This window comes from Podarcis pityusensis (assembly GCF_964106645.2).
Source record: "Podarcis pityusensis genome assembly, chromosome: 12".
In the NCBI taxonomy this organism is placed as follows: Eukaryota; Metazoa; Chordata; class Lepidosauria; order Squamata; family Lacertidae; genus Podarcis; species Podarcis pityusensis.
In genome coordinates this window covers 47,197,143-47,212,657 of record NC_138037.1, presented here as the reverse complement: position 1 = coordinate 47,212,657, position 15,515 = coordinate 47,197,143, and positions in this window count along the sequence as shown.

The following is a 15,515-nucleotide window of genomic DNA, read 5'->3' as shown; positions in this document are numbered from 1 at the left end:
CTGCTGGACAAGGAGATTTGGGGCACATGGGGATGGGAATTATGAGTAAAGTTGGGTAAATTTGAGTAAATAGGGGAAATCAATTCTCAGTTTCCCCTTGCCCTGAAGACACACATCCTCCACTTCTACTTGCAACTGCTTGTCCCAATCCAAAGTTCACCTGAAGTTTGACCCTAACGTTATGTTTGTATAAATGTTAACACTAAATGAACAGGGCTAAAGTCTCTTGTTAGTTCCAATACTTGCTTCCTTTGGCTTGTAGTCAGTACTTAAGAAGCCCTCATATCTCTTCCTTATGAATTGGCCCAATTCGTATTGCTGCTGCATTCCAAGCTGAGGGGAAAAGAAAAGAAAAGTAGGCATGTAAAACTGATTGATACATTTGGCTGCCCATTCCGAGGAGAAAGACTTTGTGTATTCTAGGATGACAATGTTGATTGTACATTACAGCATCATGAAAAAGCTAAGCTCTGTTCTTTTTCACAACTTCAGGACAACAGCAAGGTTAACACCTGTATTTAGATATTGTTAACTTAAAAAAATAAATAAAAATAAAACATTTGGAGTATATTTTGATTAATTAGTATCTTAATGAGCATGAAATAAATGTAAACATATGAAACAAAATATGCTTCCATTTCTAAGAGCAGCTATCAAACCTTCGTGAGTTGTGCGAATCCTTGTGGCCAAGCATCTTCGTTGACAACATTAGTGGGAAAAGATGAAAGGGGGCTTCTGTCGCCATGTCGGTAAACCTAGTAAAATGGTTCGGAGACCGTATTAGCTTTCAGAGAAACTAGAATTGTTTGCAATTTATCTGAATTAGACATTCGCTTTCTTGCCATAGCTCAAAAAATCAATATGACTATTTAATGAGGACATGCTGCAGATCACCTGGATAAAAGTGATGGGTTTGGAAACCCCTGTTCTAGAGGTAACAGATTTACAAAATAAAAGGCTGTCAAGAATACAGTTCTGTGCTGCAAATTATAAGTAATAATTTACATGTAACTTTACTGGGGTTCATCCATAAAAAGGAAGCAAAGAAAGAATGAAACGTTTTCTTATACTCAAAATACATATACTTTGCAAAATCAGCTCCCTGTCTCTTGAATTTATATTCAGGTTCAAGCAGAATATTCCATGCACTGTGTGTTCTTCACAAAGCTAGCCACTTTAAATTCAATTAAGCAAATGTTTGCTCAAGCTCTGGCGTATTTACTTACTCGTTTGATTTGACATTTTTATTCCCTGTCCTTCAGACAGTGCTTTTTTGTGTGATGGTACTCAGAAGTTCATGATCATCATCTCTCTCTGTCTGCTTCAGCCATTTTGTGCTGGCACCCACAACACTTTTTATCAAGAAATGAGTACTGCAACCTCATTTTTTACACCCCCTCTCAAAGCGCTGTGGTTTAGTATAGCCTTACTTTATCTGGTTCCTTTCCCCCTTTTTGACTACAACTCCCATCATCCCTGAACTTGGGCCATGCTGGCTGGGTTTGATGGGAATTGCTGTCTAAAGTAGCAAGTTAGGGAAAGCTGGTTTAATATCTGCACATGTCTTCTCCATCCCTCTCTTCCTCCCATGGAACTGCAAGGAAAAAATCAGAAACATTTGCTTCCTTTTTCAACCTAGGCTTAAACTGAGAGTTACAGATTATGGTTTTGCTGAATGACCAAGAGTCATAAACCATGGGTTTGAAGTAAACTGTTAAGGGCAAAGCACGGTTAAAACCAGCCACCGTTCGCCTCAGTTTGGAAAAAAAGATGAACTGCAGTTAGTCGAACATGGAAGTAAATGCTTCCAGCTGTGATGGAGGAGGAAAGGGAATGGGGGAATTACAAACCCAATATTCATTCATGCAGTACTTAACCATAGTTTTGTATCACATCTGAATGCAGGCAGCAGAAACACAGATACTGCAAGTCACTTTGCATGTTTTCATGCTCTGGTTGCCTCCAGGATAGACTATTACAATGCAGTGCACAAGGGTTGCCTCTGAAGACTGTGTGGAGATTGCTTCTCCAATATAATGCATTTTGTATGTGAGCTGGATAACTACGTTGCAAAATTCAGAAAAATGTGAATTTACAAGGATAGCTGTTTTTCAGCTGCCATCATAGGAGCCAACTTCAGCCACCCCCCAATAAAATATTTGAGGGGGCTGCCCCCCAAAGTTGCTGGGCATTGCCATTCAAATAGTGTGTGTGTGCGGTGTCATGTGATCGATTATGTGGGGTGGGGCTTATCTGGGCCCCCCAATATTTTATTCAAGTTGGCATCCCTGGTTCAGAAACTGAAATGAAAAATGAATTGAATTTTGCCCCAGTGACAACATAGAAATAAACTGGCTTTATATGCCTATTTGTTCAGATCCACGATGTGTTCTGTGAAGGTGGTACACAATGCTGTAAAGGTAAAGGAACCCCTGACCATTAGGTCCAGTCATGACCGACTCTGGGGTTGCGGCGCTCATCTCGCTTTACTGGCCGAGGGAGCCGGCGTACAGCTTCTGGGTCACGTGGCCAGCATGACTAAGCCGCTTCTGGTGAACCAGAGCAGCACACAGAAACACCGTTTACCTTCCCGCCGGAGCGGTACCTATTTATCTACTTGCTCATGACGTGCTTTCGAACTGCTAGGTTGGCAGGAGCAGGGACCGAGCAATGGGAACTCACCCTGTTGCGGGGATTCGAACCGCTGACCTTCTGATTGGCAAGTCCTAGGCTCTGTGGTTTAACCCACAGCGCCACCCGCATCCCTACACAATGCTATGGCCGGGTGCTAATTGCCTCTCAAAAAACTCCATTCTGTTTGTGAGCAAAGGAATTGGGGGACAATTTTACCAAGTTTCTCCTGGGGAAGGAAAATTCCTCCCAACGGTGTCTTGGGAAGGAGGGCTCAGCAGCAGCAACACCACCGCTTTCATTTTCTCCTCTCTTTCTTGGAGCAAATGCGTTGGAAGCCTGGCCACCATTTTGCATTCTCTGCAGTGCCCTGGCCTGAACATCATTCCCAGGCATTGTGTAGGAAGAAAGAATTATGCAAAATGGCCTTCCTCCCTGCCTGCCCCCCCCAAAGGGAGGGGATGAGAAAATAAAAATATCTGAAATCATCTTTGAAATAAGACTATTGCACCTCAGCTGTACAAAATGCACATTATTATTCATGGAATCAGGCTATAGAAAGAGGACTTGCACAAATCTGCAATGTCAAGGTCATTGTTAGCAATGAAAAGAAGACCTCACGCTTACCAATGCAACATACTTCAGTTTCCTTCCTGTGATACTCGGGAGAAGCAGACCCAAGAACAGGATGAAGAAGGCGAAGCCACAGCTATTGAAATTGTGTAGCAGATGCATCACTGACCTCGTTGCTCCTGGCAGTAATTATGAATTGCCTAGTTAGTGAAGGTGGGAAGGGGAAAAGTTGTGTTTTAAAAAGAGCAAACCAAGGGGTGGAGACTCTCTCTAAATCGGCTCTGGATCCATTCCACTCCGGCTTCCGCGCTGGTCATGAGACTGAGACGGCTCTGGTCACCCTAACAGATGATTTCCGCAGGCAGCTGGATTGAGGCGGGTCGGGGCTGCTGATTCTTCTAGACCTGTCAGCAGCCTTCGACATGGTCGATCATGAACTCCTGGACCACCGCCTTGCCGACGGGATCCAGGGCACAGTCCTTCAATGGCTGTGCTCGTTTCTCTCTGGTTGGGGACAGAGGGTGGCGCTTGGGGGGGAATTGTCATCATGCCACTCCTTGGTGTGTGGAGTGCCTCAGGGTGCGATACTCTCCCCGATGCTTTTTAACATCTTTATGCGCCCCCTCGCCCAGTTTGTCCAGAGTTTTGGGCTGGGTTGCCATCAGTATGCCGATGACACCCAACTCTGTCTGTTGATGGATGGCCATCCTGACTCGGCCCCAGACACACTGACCAGATGTCTGGAAGCTGTGGCTGGATGGTTACGTGGGAGCCGGTTGAAGTTAAATCCTTCGAAGACAGAGGTCCTCTGGCTGGGACGGGACGATATGGGATTGAGGGGGCAACTCCCATCTCTTGCGGGGGTGCAATTAGTGCCAGCACCGTCCGTTAAGAGTTTGGGTGTAATCTTCGATACCTCCCTCTCTATGGAGGCGCAGATTACAGCTATAACAAAGGCGGCATTTTTTCATCTCTGCCAAGCTAAGCAGTTGGCCCCTTATCTCTCTCGCCCTGACCTAGCCACTGTGATCCACGCGACGGTCACCTCCAGACTGGATTATTGTAACTCGCTCTATGTGGGGCTGCCCTTGAGACTGACCCAGAAACTCCAGCGGGTGCAGAATGCCGCGGCGAGACTCCTTATGGGGTCTTCGCTGCGAGATCACATTCATCCGGTACTATACCAGCTGCACTGGCTCCCGGTGGAGTACAGGATCAGGTTTAAGGTGCTGGTTTTAACCTTTAAAGCCCTATATGGCCTAGGACCCTCGTACCTACGGGACCACCTCTCCTGGTATGCCCCACAGAGGAACCTACGGTCTGCAAATAAAAACATCCTGAAGGTCCCAGGCCACAGAGAGGTTAGGCTGGCCTCAACTAGAGCCAGGGCTTTCTCAGCTGCGGCTCCAATCTGGTGGAACGCTCTGTCACAAGAGACTAGGGCCCTGCGGGACCTGACATCTTTCCGCAGGGCCTGCAAGACAGAGTTGTTCCACCAGGCCTTTGGTCAGGGCGCAGCCTGACTCCCTCCTCTGGCAACCTGCACAGAATTTTGCTTAACAGTTGCCATCAATTTGATTTTAATTAATTTTTATAATGAAATGTTTTTAGAATGTTGGATTATTTGATTGTTTGATTATTTGATTGTTGTTAGCCGCCCTGAGCCCGGCTTCGGCTGGGGAGGGCGGGATATAAATAAAATTTATTATTATTATTATTATTATTATTATTATTATTATTATTATTTGATCTTGGAGTTTAACTTGATGACTACTGATTTATGTATTTTTGTAATATAGTCAAGGACTGAAAAGGAAATGCCAAATTCTGTAGGCCTGGAGGACCACACTTGCCTGGAGGCTGTGCCCCATGGTTTTTCTCCAAAAGGAAGGACACTTAGGTCTCTGCTTATGGGCAGGGAACCAAAGATAATGGGGAGGTTGCAGTCTCAGACTTCCAGGAAGAACATCAGGCAGAGGAGGGGTCAAATTCTGTAGGGCTGGAGGACCACACTCGCCACCCAACAGATGCCCGGAGGCTGTGCCCTATGATTCTTCTCCAAAAGGAAGGACACTCTAGTCTCTGCTAATGGCTAGGCAGGCAGCAATACACCAGTGCTCTGCCATATTGGCTGTTCCTGGTTGCTAGTGCGCGTAATAAGTCATCCAGGACCGAGGTACAGGTATGAAAGTGATGGGAGCAACCATAGACCAAGCGTATTGATAAGATATTCTGCATAGATAGCTATGCATAGAATCTCACAGTCTCACTTGAAGTATTCGCATGGGCAAATAATCATGGACATCAAGGTTCCACAGCATGGTCAGTCAAGGAGGACATCAGCACAACACAATACCATTAGCTCCATAGATTAAGTGCTCATTGAACAAGAGAATGTTAAAAAGTTTGTTGCCAAGGGGAAACAACCACCAGTGGGCCATAATGGCATTAACCCTTAGCAGAAATTGAACTCAGACATCTAAGTTGTCATGACTGCCTCCTATGGGAACCCCTTCTTCTCCTTCCGTGGTTCAGTTTGCATGCCATACATCCCTGCATAACCTAAACCACTGAATATTCCATTGTTACATCCATCAAAACTTATTTACACTGTTGAATTTATCTTAATGCTACCAGCGTTTCTAAGTATACACAATTTTCACCCAGATATTCAATAAACATTTTCCAATCTTCTTTAAACGTATGTTCTCTTGTTGTATATGTTAAGTCTGCTGGCTGCATATATTCCATCAGTTTAAGTTGCTGCTCTTCTTTGGTTGGGACCTCGCTCTTTTTCCATTTTTGGGCTAACAAAACATGGGTTGCAGTAGTGGCATACATAAATAACGTCTGGGAATCTGACACCTGGGAATTTCCATCTGAATTATCCCCAACAAAAAGGACTCTGTTTTTTTGGGGGGGCAGGGGGAGTACTTTAAAACATTTTTTTTCAGGTCATTATAAATTATTTCCCAGGACTCTTTTATCCTTTTACAAGTCCACCGCATATGATAGAATGCCCTGAGTGCTCACTGGAAGGACAGATCCTGAAGCTGAGACTCCAATACTTTGGCCACCTCATGAGAAGAGAAGACTCCCTGGAAAAGACCCTGATGTTGGGAAAGATGGAGGGCACAAGGAGAAGGGGACGACAGAGGACGAGATGGTTGGACAGTGTTCTCGAAGCTACCAGCATGAGTTTGACCAAACTGCAGGAGGCAGTGGAAGACAGGAGTGCCTGGCGTGCTCTGGTCCATGGGGTCACGAAGAGTCGGACACGACTAAACGACTAAACAACAACAATACCCTGAACCTCATTGCATCTCCAGATGTACTTTCACATATCTGTCCGGAGTCTTCCAGCATTAATCTCCATTGGATGTCCATGAGTTTTACTGTTAGGAGAGAGAGTGATGGAGAAACTGTTCCCTAGCCACTATATCTATGCAATGAATAATTTTATAAACTTCTCTCATGTTACCTCTCAGTCACCTTTTCGCTATACTAAAAACTTTCTTCAGAGGTGAGTCACTTGATTATTTTGGTTGCCCTATTCTGAACCCCTTCCAACACTGCAATACCCTTTGTGAGGTTTTTGTACACAGTATTCAAAATGACTGGCCAAAATTCAAATTACAGCTAGTGCGAACTCCTGCCATTCTAAGCGGCTGACCTGGGGATTCCCCTACTGCCAAGCGCCCAGACCAGCGTTGCTCCCTGAGGCTCAGAGTCCACCACTAAGAGCATGGGTAGGCAAACTAAGGCCCGGGGGCAGGATCCGGCCCAATTGCGTTCTAAATCTGGCCCGCGGACGGTCCAGGAATCAGCGTGTTTTTACATGAGTAGAATGTGTCCTTTTATTTAAAATGCACCTCTGGGCTATTTGTGGGGCATAGGAAATCATTCATCCCCCCCCAAAATAGTCCGGCCCCCCACAAGATCTGAGGGACAGTGGACCGGCCCCCTGCTGGAAAGGTTTGCTGACCCCTGACTAAGAGCCACAACCGCCACCCATCCCAGGACTGGGTAAGCAGCTATTATAACCACAAGGTCTTGTTCCTGATCATTCCCCACCAGTTCAGACCCCATAAGTATAAATGTGAAATTAAGATTTTTTTAATGCCAGCATATATCACTTTCCACTTGTTTACACTGAATTGCATTTTACATTTAATTGCCCACCCACTAAGTTTGGAGAGGTCCTTTTGAAGCTCTTTCACAATCTCTTTTGGGTTTAACAACCTTGAACATTTTAGTCTCCTTGGCAAACATTGCCACCTCACTTGGCAATCACATACCATCAGCCCTTGAAGTGTTTAAAGCTAAACCCCAAGCACAGTTATTATACGGGGCTCAGATTTGGACAGGCACTCACCTTGGATTTACAGAAGCTGTTCAATCTGAGTTCCTAAGGCAATTTACCCCCTGTTCCATCCTGTGTTCCAAATGCTTCATTGAACTTGGAGGCTAATCTCCCCTCTGTTGAATTACAGATTTGGCGTAGGAGATTTAATTATTGACTTCGACTAAATTTAAACCCCACTGATCTACTACCCTTAGTATCGCAAGATTGTCATGAGAGTGCTTGGGCTAAAATTGTCAACCAAAAGCTTTACTTTTCAGGTTTAACAACAGTTGTTAATACTGGGCTTCAGTAAAGCAAATAATTTAATTAGACAGTGCCTATATGATATTGAGCGACAGAATAATTTCGCCACAATAAGGAAATTTTGTCCATGGTATGATTAATTTCTACCTAGTCATTCTGACATGTTGCCACCCTCTTTGCAAAATTTAACAATTCCAAAATACAGACGCGCTTTCACTTTCGCAAGATTGAATATGCTGCCTTCGGCTGTACTTGAGGGTTGATTTCAAAAAATTTCACTGGAAAAATGGTTATGTCCATGTGGAGATGGCAGTATTGAGTCAGTGGCTCATGTGTTTCTGGCTTGCACTCTTCATAAAGATTTGAGGAGTGAGGTTATTACCCCTCTATTACTGTTGCTCAACCATTGCATGTGGGGTGGCCACGTGGTCCACTGCAACTCCTCCTCGACAACTGTATTCAAGATGGCCACCGTGTAAGTTTCCTCCTTCCAGTTCTCTCCGACCTCTTCTCCTGACTTGGATTTTACAACCGCTGGAGTAAGCTATTTACTTTAGTTTTGCCTTTTGCTAGACAAGTAATTGCTGGACTCTCCACTGGTGTGATGCCAGATTTTAATTAAGTTTGACGAAGGAGGATTGCTTTGGATTGATCTGGGTGGTGCCAAACTTGTGTGCTTCATAGAACAACGATCCTTCAGACCTGCACCGCCGGCACGAAGAGAAACTCCCCTGTTTAAGGTTTCTTATTGCTAAATGATTTTCTCTTCTGGGGGACACTCGGACAAATGACTGAGAATTGTAAGTAAGCAACGAACTTTACCTTACTTTTCTTCGCTCACCACTCCCCTGCCTCCTGCAATACTCTCTAAGGTGCATTAAGATATTTCCAATTATTGCGGATATTTCTCCTAATCTCCACTATGGGCCATGGCAAGCGGCCAAGGGACCTGGATGAGGCAATGCCTCCCCCGAGGCCCAAACAGTCCAAGATTGATTCTTTCTTTCTTAACTGTAGCAGAAATAACGAGGAAGATAGCTACACGGTTGAAACCCACAATCGTTTTAATCCTTTAATTGACCTCGCAGCCGATATAGAAGTGGAGGGGGTGAACTCGAAGGCAACGAATAATGCTAATGATAATGACAAAGAAGTGAGAGTCACCTCGAAGGGGGAGTCCGAGTTGGCCCTGGGCGATGGCATGGGATTCAATCATTTCCAATTAATAATCAGGACCCTGCGCTGCATCTTTAAGAGCATAAATGGGATCTCCATGCAGGTGAATAATCTCCACCAAAAGCTTGAGGCCCATTTGCTGGAGCTGCAGCACAACCTCACTCTGCCTCCGAGGGATTTAAAGGGACAGAGGTGTACCTCCCCTGTTAGACATGAAAGTGGTACTGGTGGTCACCTCTTAAAAACTCAATTGGACTCTCAATCTCTGATCTTACAACCAAACAAAATATGTCTAACTATACGCAGCAGTGACCCCAGGTCCCCAAGGTGGAATAATCCGAGAGATGTCAAAGATCATCTAAGGCAACTCCTTCAGATTTGGCCTCCGCTAATAGATCTCAGTACAGTGAAACTCTTATACTACCACCATCGGTTCCAAAAAGTACTGCTCTCCTTCCAGTCACCAAAAATTCCCTCCATACTGGTTAGGCATAAAGCGTTTTTGGCCACCTGGGGCATCTTCCCAACGAGAGTCTTTAATGACACCAGGATTAAACCTCTTTTCCGTAGCATCGTACAAAAAGGTATCCGCTCGCCAGACAGGCGCGACATAGTCTTGAAACTCAAGCTGTCCACCCGGGAACCTCACCCTCCCTCTCAGCCCAAGCCTCCTGGTTTATCTACTCCAGCTACAGAGAAGCATGACCAAAGCGGGCCCAGCCATCTGGCTGCCTCAGAGGAGAGGGACCTTATTTCATCCTATGGCGAGTTGCCATTAGTAGAACAGCAGGAAGTTATAAACAGGCTCGATACACTCAAGCAGCAACTTACACATGTACTTCAAGAGAAAATCTCCTCAAAACCTGGTCATAGCAACCTATTAAATCAAAGGAACGCAGTCATGAAGGGGCTAACACCCCAGAAACCCCTGCCAATCACTGGGACTCCAATAACGGATGATATGGCAGTCTGCCTGGCGGAAGCTCCTCATACACCGTCGCAACGCAGACCCCCTTCACCTCTACTAATAGATCTGCAATCAGCTACCTCGTCCTCCGCCTTAAAGAGCAATGCGCCAAACACCCCTCATCCTGGTAATCTGTCAATGTCCTATTCTTCTATGCCTGACCTGGAGTCCTCATTCAGTGTGGTCCAGGCAGATGACCGTATATCCTCGTCCTTTGCCAGTCAACCTCTTTTGGTAGAACCTCATGTATCCGCAACCTCTTCAAGCCAATATATAAACGTTAAGGAAGCCACTGCGCAAAGAGACAGCTCAGGCTTTATTGAAGACCCTGCTGGCCACATCAATCAAATTACCACCCCTTCGATACCTTCGGCTGTATCACGCCTGGCGCTGTCTCAGACCCTTGGCAATGCTTCTCCCACCAGCAACCAGAGTAACTGACTAGCACATAGTCCCTCTTCAAACTGCTTCAATGTGCTATCCTGGAACGTGGCGGGATGGACGTCCAAACAGGATGGCGGGGATATGAAAGAGTTTTTAGCGAAATTCCAGATTATGGGTATACAAGAGACCTGGTGCTTAGAATCGTCACCCCCCCCTTCCCTACTGGGCTATGATGCCTTTGTGATTCCTGCGACCAAAACACATTTGTTTGGGCGCCCTAGTGGAGGCCTGGTAACATTTGTTTTGCAGGAGCTTCAACTTAATATCTCTCCTCTCTTTTGGTTAGAGAGTAATTGCATTCAAACTTTACATATCACTAACAGCCCGGTTGGGGACTTCATATGTGTAAACTTGTACAATCCATCTACCTACTCCTCTTCTCATTCAAATCAGCTTTGGGAGGATTTAAGATTTACCCTCGATAAATCTGTGGCTGAATTTCCAAAGTCAGAGATCCTTATAATGGGGGACTTTAATGCCAGAATCGGAGCAGATATAAGCTCATTCACCGATAAGTCGCAATTATTCATAGAAGAGGAGTGGTTTCCTACGTGGAATTCACATGATAAGACCATTAATAGGGCTGGCATCATACTGCTGGAGTTTACCATAAACTGCGGGCTGCACAGCTTGCATGGCACACCCAAAGACTGGTCCGGGGGATTCTATACTTTTCTAGGATCTAGAGGGGCAAGCGTTATAGACTACATCTGGTCCTCCTCGGCATTTAATGATAAGGCATATTGTTTCAATGTGTTCAACAGAACCGAAAGTGACCACCTGCCAATCGCCATCTCCTTCCTCCACACACAGCTGGGGCTTCCCAGCTCACTCCACCCCCAGGATCCACTGATCTTAGCTCCTGGACGTAAGAAGTGGGATTTCTATCTGGAGCAAGACATAAAAGTCCTCCTAAATTCCCCTGAGATCCTAGCCCTGAAAGCTCAGCTGTTAACAATGAATGTGAATCATTTCTCAACTTTCCAGCAAATTCTAGCCTTCTTGCTTCCTTCACTTACAAAACCTTCCCGTGCGATTCTAACCTGGAAGAATCAAACTTGGTTCGACCAAGAATGCAAACAGTGCAGAAGTAGGCTTAGGTTTCTTCAGTCTGATATGAAATCAGACAGCACCCAGAGCAAAATCAGGGAGTTAGCCCAATTCCGTTCTTACTACAAGAAGTTGCTCCAACATAAGAAATTGCTCTTTGCGAAAGAACGCTGGACGGCACTGTCAGTGGCCATTAAAACCCGTGACGACAAGAAATTCTGGAATTTAATTAATGCAGGTTTAAGACCCCCCTCATTCATCGCTAATAACATCACAGCAGCCAGTTGGCACTCTCACTTTGCTCAGCTGTATTCCGCCCCAGATCCCGAAGTAAATGTTGTCTCCACTTTTCCAGCATCTGCCTTGCCCACCTGGGAGCCAGTCTCCCCAGAGAGATGTATACAACTAATCAGTACGCTTTCAGGGGATAAATCCCCGGGGGAGGATATGATACCACCTGAGGTATTCTTGTCGAACCAGACATGGTGGGCCCCTATTTTAGCATCTCTCTTTACCACTATTAATGCTACTCTTAAGATTCCACCTAATTGGAAACAGAGCATAGTCATCCCAATACATAAAAAGGGGGATCCACAAGATCCGCGTAACTATCGACCTATCAGCCTGCTGGACATATCATACAAGGTCTACTCTAGATTCTTGCTAGAGAAATTAATCGAGTGGGCAGAAGAAACAAAGCTATTCCACCCGGAACAGGCTGGCTTCCGTAAAGGTCACAGCACATCTGGCCAATGTCTTGTTCTATTTACCCTGATTGATAAATACCTAAACAGGTTCAACTGCAAACTACACGCGGCTTTTGTGGACCTGACCTCCGCTTTTGACTCCATCCCCAGAGATAGGCTATGGCAGAAGCTTAGTTACACTAACATAGATAAGAGACTCCTCCACCTTCTTATGGAAATTCATAATGACATATCGGCCAGAGTAAAATTCGGCCCTCTGGGAGCTCTATCTGATCCTTTCCCTCTGAATAAAGGGGTCAAACAGGGCTGCCTCTTGGCCCCTTTTCTATTCAATTTCTACATCAATGACATCGTTACAACCATGAAGGCCCTAAATCAATCTGCCCCCTCTTTACAACAGCTCAAGATCCCCATATTACTCTATGCGGACGACATGGTGATACTGTCTTTAACCAAGCAGGGCTTAAACAACATGCTCAGAGGGCTCATGACATATTGTGATACCAACTCCCTCAAAATCAATTTCGCCAAAACCAAAATTCTTACTTTTGGCACGAAAACTCGGAAGCCTTTCTGGAATTTTGAGGGCCACTCTATTGAATATTGTTCAGCATTCAAGTATTTGGGTATCACTTTTCAGCATGGGCTTAGCTGGTCAGCTCACCTAAATATGACCATCCTGGCTGCCCGTAGAACCATCAAAGCCTTGGAGAAATTCTTCTATGCAAAAGGCGGCCAGTTGGTTCCACCAATCAGAAAAGCATTTATCAGCAAAGTCCTCCCGATGTTACTGTATGGGGTTGAAATCTGGGGGTGGAATTTAAAAACACTACAATGGCTGGAGATTCTGCAAAACTCTTTTGCACGAAAGATACTGGGCCTCCCCAAGGGCTCAGTTGCTGCACAGTTAAGAACAGAACTGGGCCTCCCCTCCATTGTTGCGAGAGCCCACATTAGAATCATTAGTTTTTACTGTAAATTAATCAATGCCCCAGGTTCCCTACTAGCTAGGCAAGCCTTTTTAACTTGTTCTCATACCAACAAATGGTCCAAGGCCATGGAGACTATTACTACACGCTACTCCCTCCCAGATCTCGACACGCTGTCATCTTGGGACCAACATAAAATCCGGGCCTGGATTCTTACAAGAGACGAGGCCATGGACCGGGCACAGTCCATTACAGCTCGCCTCTCCATGTGGCTCCCTAAAGTGAAAGTGGTAAGATCACTTGCCAACTACTTGATAGACCTGACGGAGCCCAATTTGAGAAGAGCGTTTACTATGGCCCGTTTCCATTCTATACCCACGGCCTTCCTGCAGGGGATTTACTCTAAGACCCCTATTACTCAGCGTTTATGTCCATGCACAATGAATGAAGTAGAGGACTTCATACATTTCTTTTTCTACTGCCCTATTTATGAGCCAATAAGACCTAAGCTCCTCCTCTTGATCCCGTCCACCATTACATCTAAGGAAGACTGTTTGAAATCGCTTCTTGTGGACGCAAATCCCCAAATTTCACGTGGGGTGGCAATCTTTATAGTGCAGGCTCTGAAACTCAGGGCTACTCTGACTGGGTAGTGTGTCCTAGACCTGGACCTGTTTTAATTCTTTTTATTACTTTTTCAACCCAATGTGCCGAGCCTATTTTGGGGCCATTTTATGTTTTATATACATCCGCATTTTGGATTCTTGGCGCTGGCAACTAAATCTTTACATTATTGTCTTAGGGTAATTTAAATGTCATTACGCCAGTAATATCGCTTTGAATTTTGTTTGGTTGCTTGTCTCTAGTATTTTTGTCTTATTTTGCTATGGCTGTATGCTAATGCAATAAAGGTTTTGATTGATTGATTGATTGCTCAACCATTGCTACCGTGTCCTTTCTTTGAGCAGATCAAGATCAGGTGACAGCAAAAACTGCAAGGTTTTTTAGCAGGGGCAATTAGAATAAGATCTATTATTTGATTATTGATGTAATAATATAATAATAATAATAATTTATTATTTGTACCCCGCCCATCTGGCTGGGTTTCCCCAGCCACTCTGGGCGGCTTCCATAGAAACAAAAAATACAGTAAAATATCACAGATTAAAAGCTTCCCTGAACAGGGCTGCCTTAAGATGCCCTCTAAATGTCAGGTAGTTATTTATTGCTTTGACATCTGATGGGAGGGCGTTCCACAGGGTGGGCGCCACTACCGAGAAGGCCCTCTGCCTGGTTCCCTGTAGCTTTGCTTCTCGCAATGAGGGAACCGCCAGAAGGCCCTCGGCGCTGGACCTCAGCGTCCGGGCAGAACGATGGGGGTGGAGACGCTCCTTCAGGTATACTGGACCGAGGCCGTTTAGGGCTTTAAAGGTCAACACCAGCACTTTGAATTGTGCTCGGAAACGATGTAAACTTCCAAAATGTATTTTGTACAGTTAAGTTTTTACCTCTATCTTCAGTACATTTTATTTTATTTTATTGCAATGACTAGTGGCTAAGGCAAATAAAGATTCTTCTGATCTTGCCACCTCACTGCTCACCTGTAACACTGCTGTTTAACAGATTCCTGATCCAGAGAGGACTTCTCCTCTTGTTGCATGATTGCTAAGCTTACTCAGGAGTACTTGGTGAGGTAGCTTGGCAAGAGCTTTTTTAAAAGGACATGGGCATCCATTATGGTCACAATCACAATCATGCTCCTTGGTTAATACAGGGCAACTAAGGACGGCAAGGACGTGGGTGGCACTGTGGGTTAAACCACAGAGCCTAGGACTTGCCGATCAGAAGGTTGGTGGTTCGAATCCCCGCAACGGGGTGAGCTCCCGTTGTTCGGTCCTTGCTCCTGCCTACCTAGCAGTTCAAAAGCACCTCAAAGTGCAAGTAGATAAATAGGTACCGTTCCGGCGGGAAGGTAAATGGGGTTTCCGTGTGCTGCTCTGGTTCGCCAGAAGCGACTTAATCATGCTGGCCACATGACCCGGAAGCTGTACGCCGGTTCAGTCGGCTAATAAAGCGAGATGAGCGCAGCAACCCCAGAGTCGGCCACGACTGGACCTAATGGTCAGGGGTCCCTTTCCCTTAAGGACATCAAGCCAGGAGCTGAGTGTGCCTGGTTGTTAGGGTGATAGAGGTTATAATATTTCTCTATATTTGTGGTGTTTATTTTAAATTATGTTTAAAAGTCCATTTACTGTTCCCTGAGACAAAGCAAGAGACCACCAGCTTCTGAGGTGATTTCTTAATTATTTATTCTCGGCCCATCAGACTTTCCCATTTGGCCCATGAAGCTGTTTTGGGCAAACCATAGCCACTCGCCCTACGCCTGATGTCATGCAGGTGAGGGCAGGGCTTGCCTGCCCCTGAAAGCA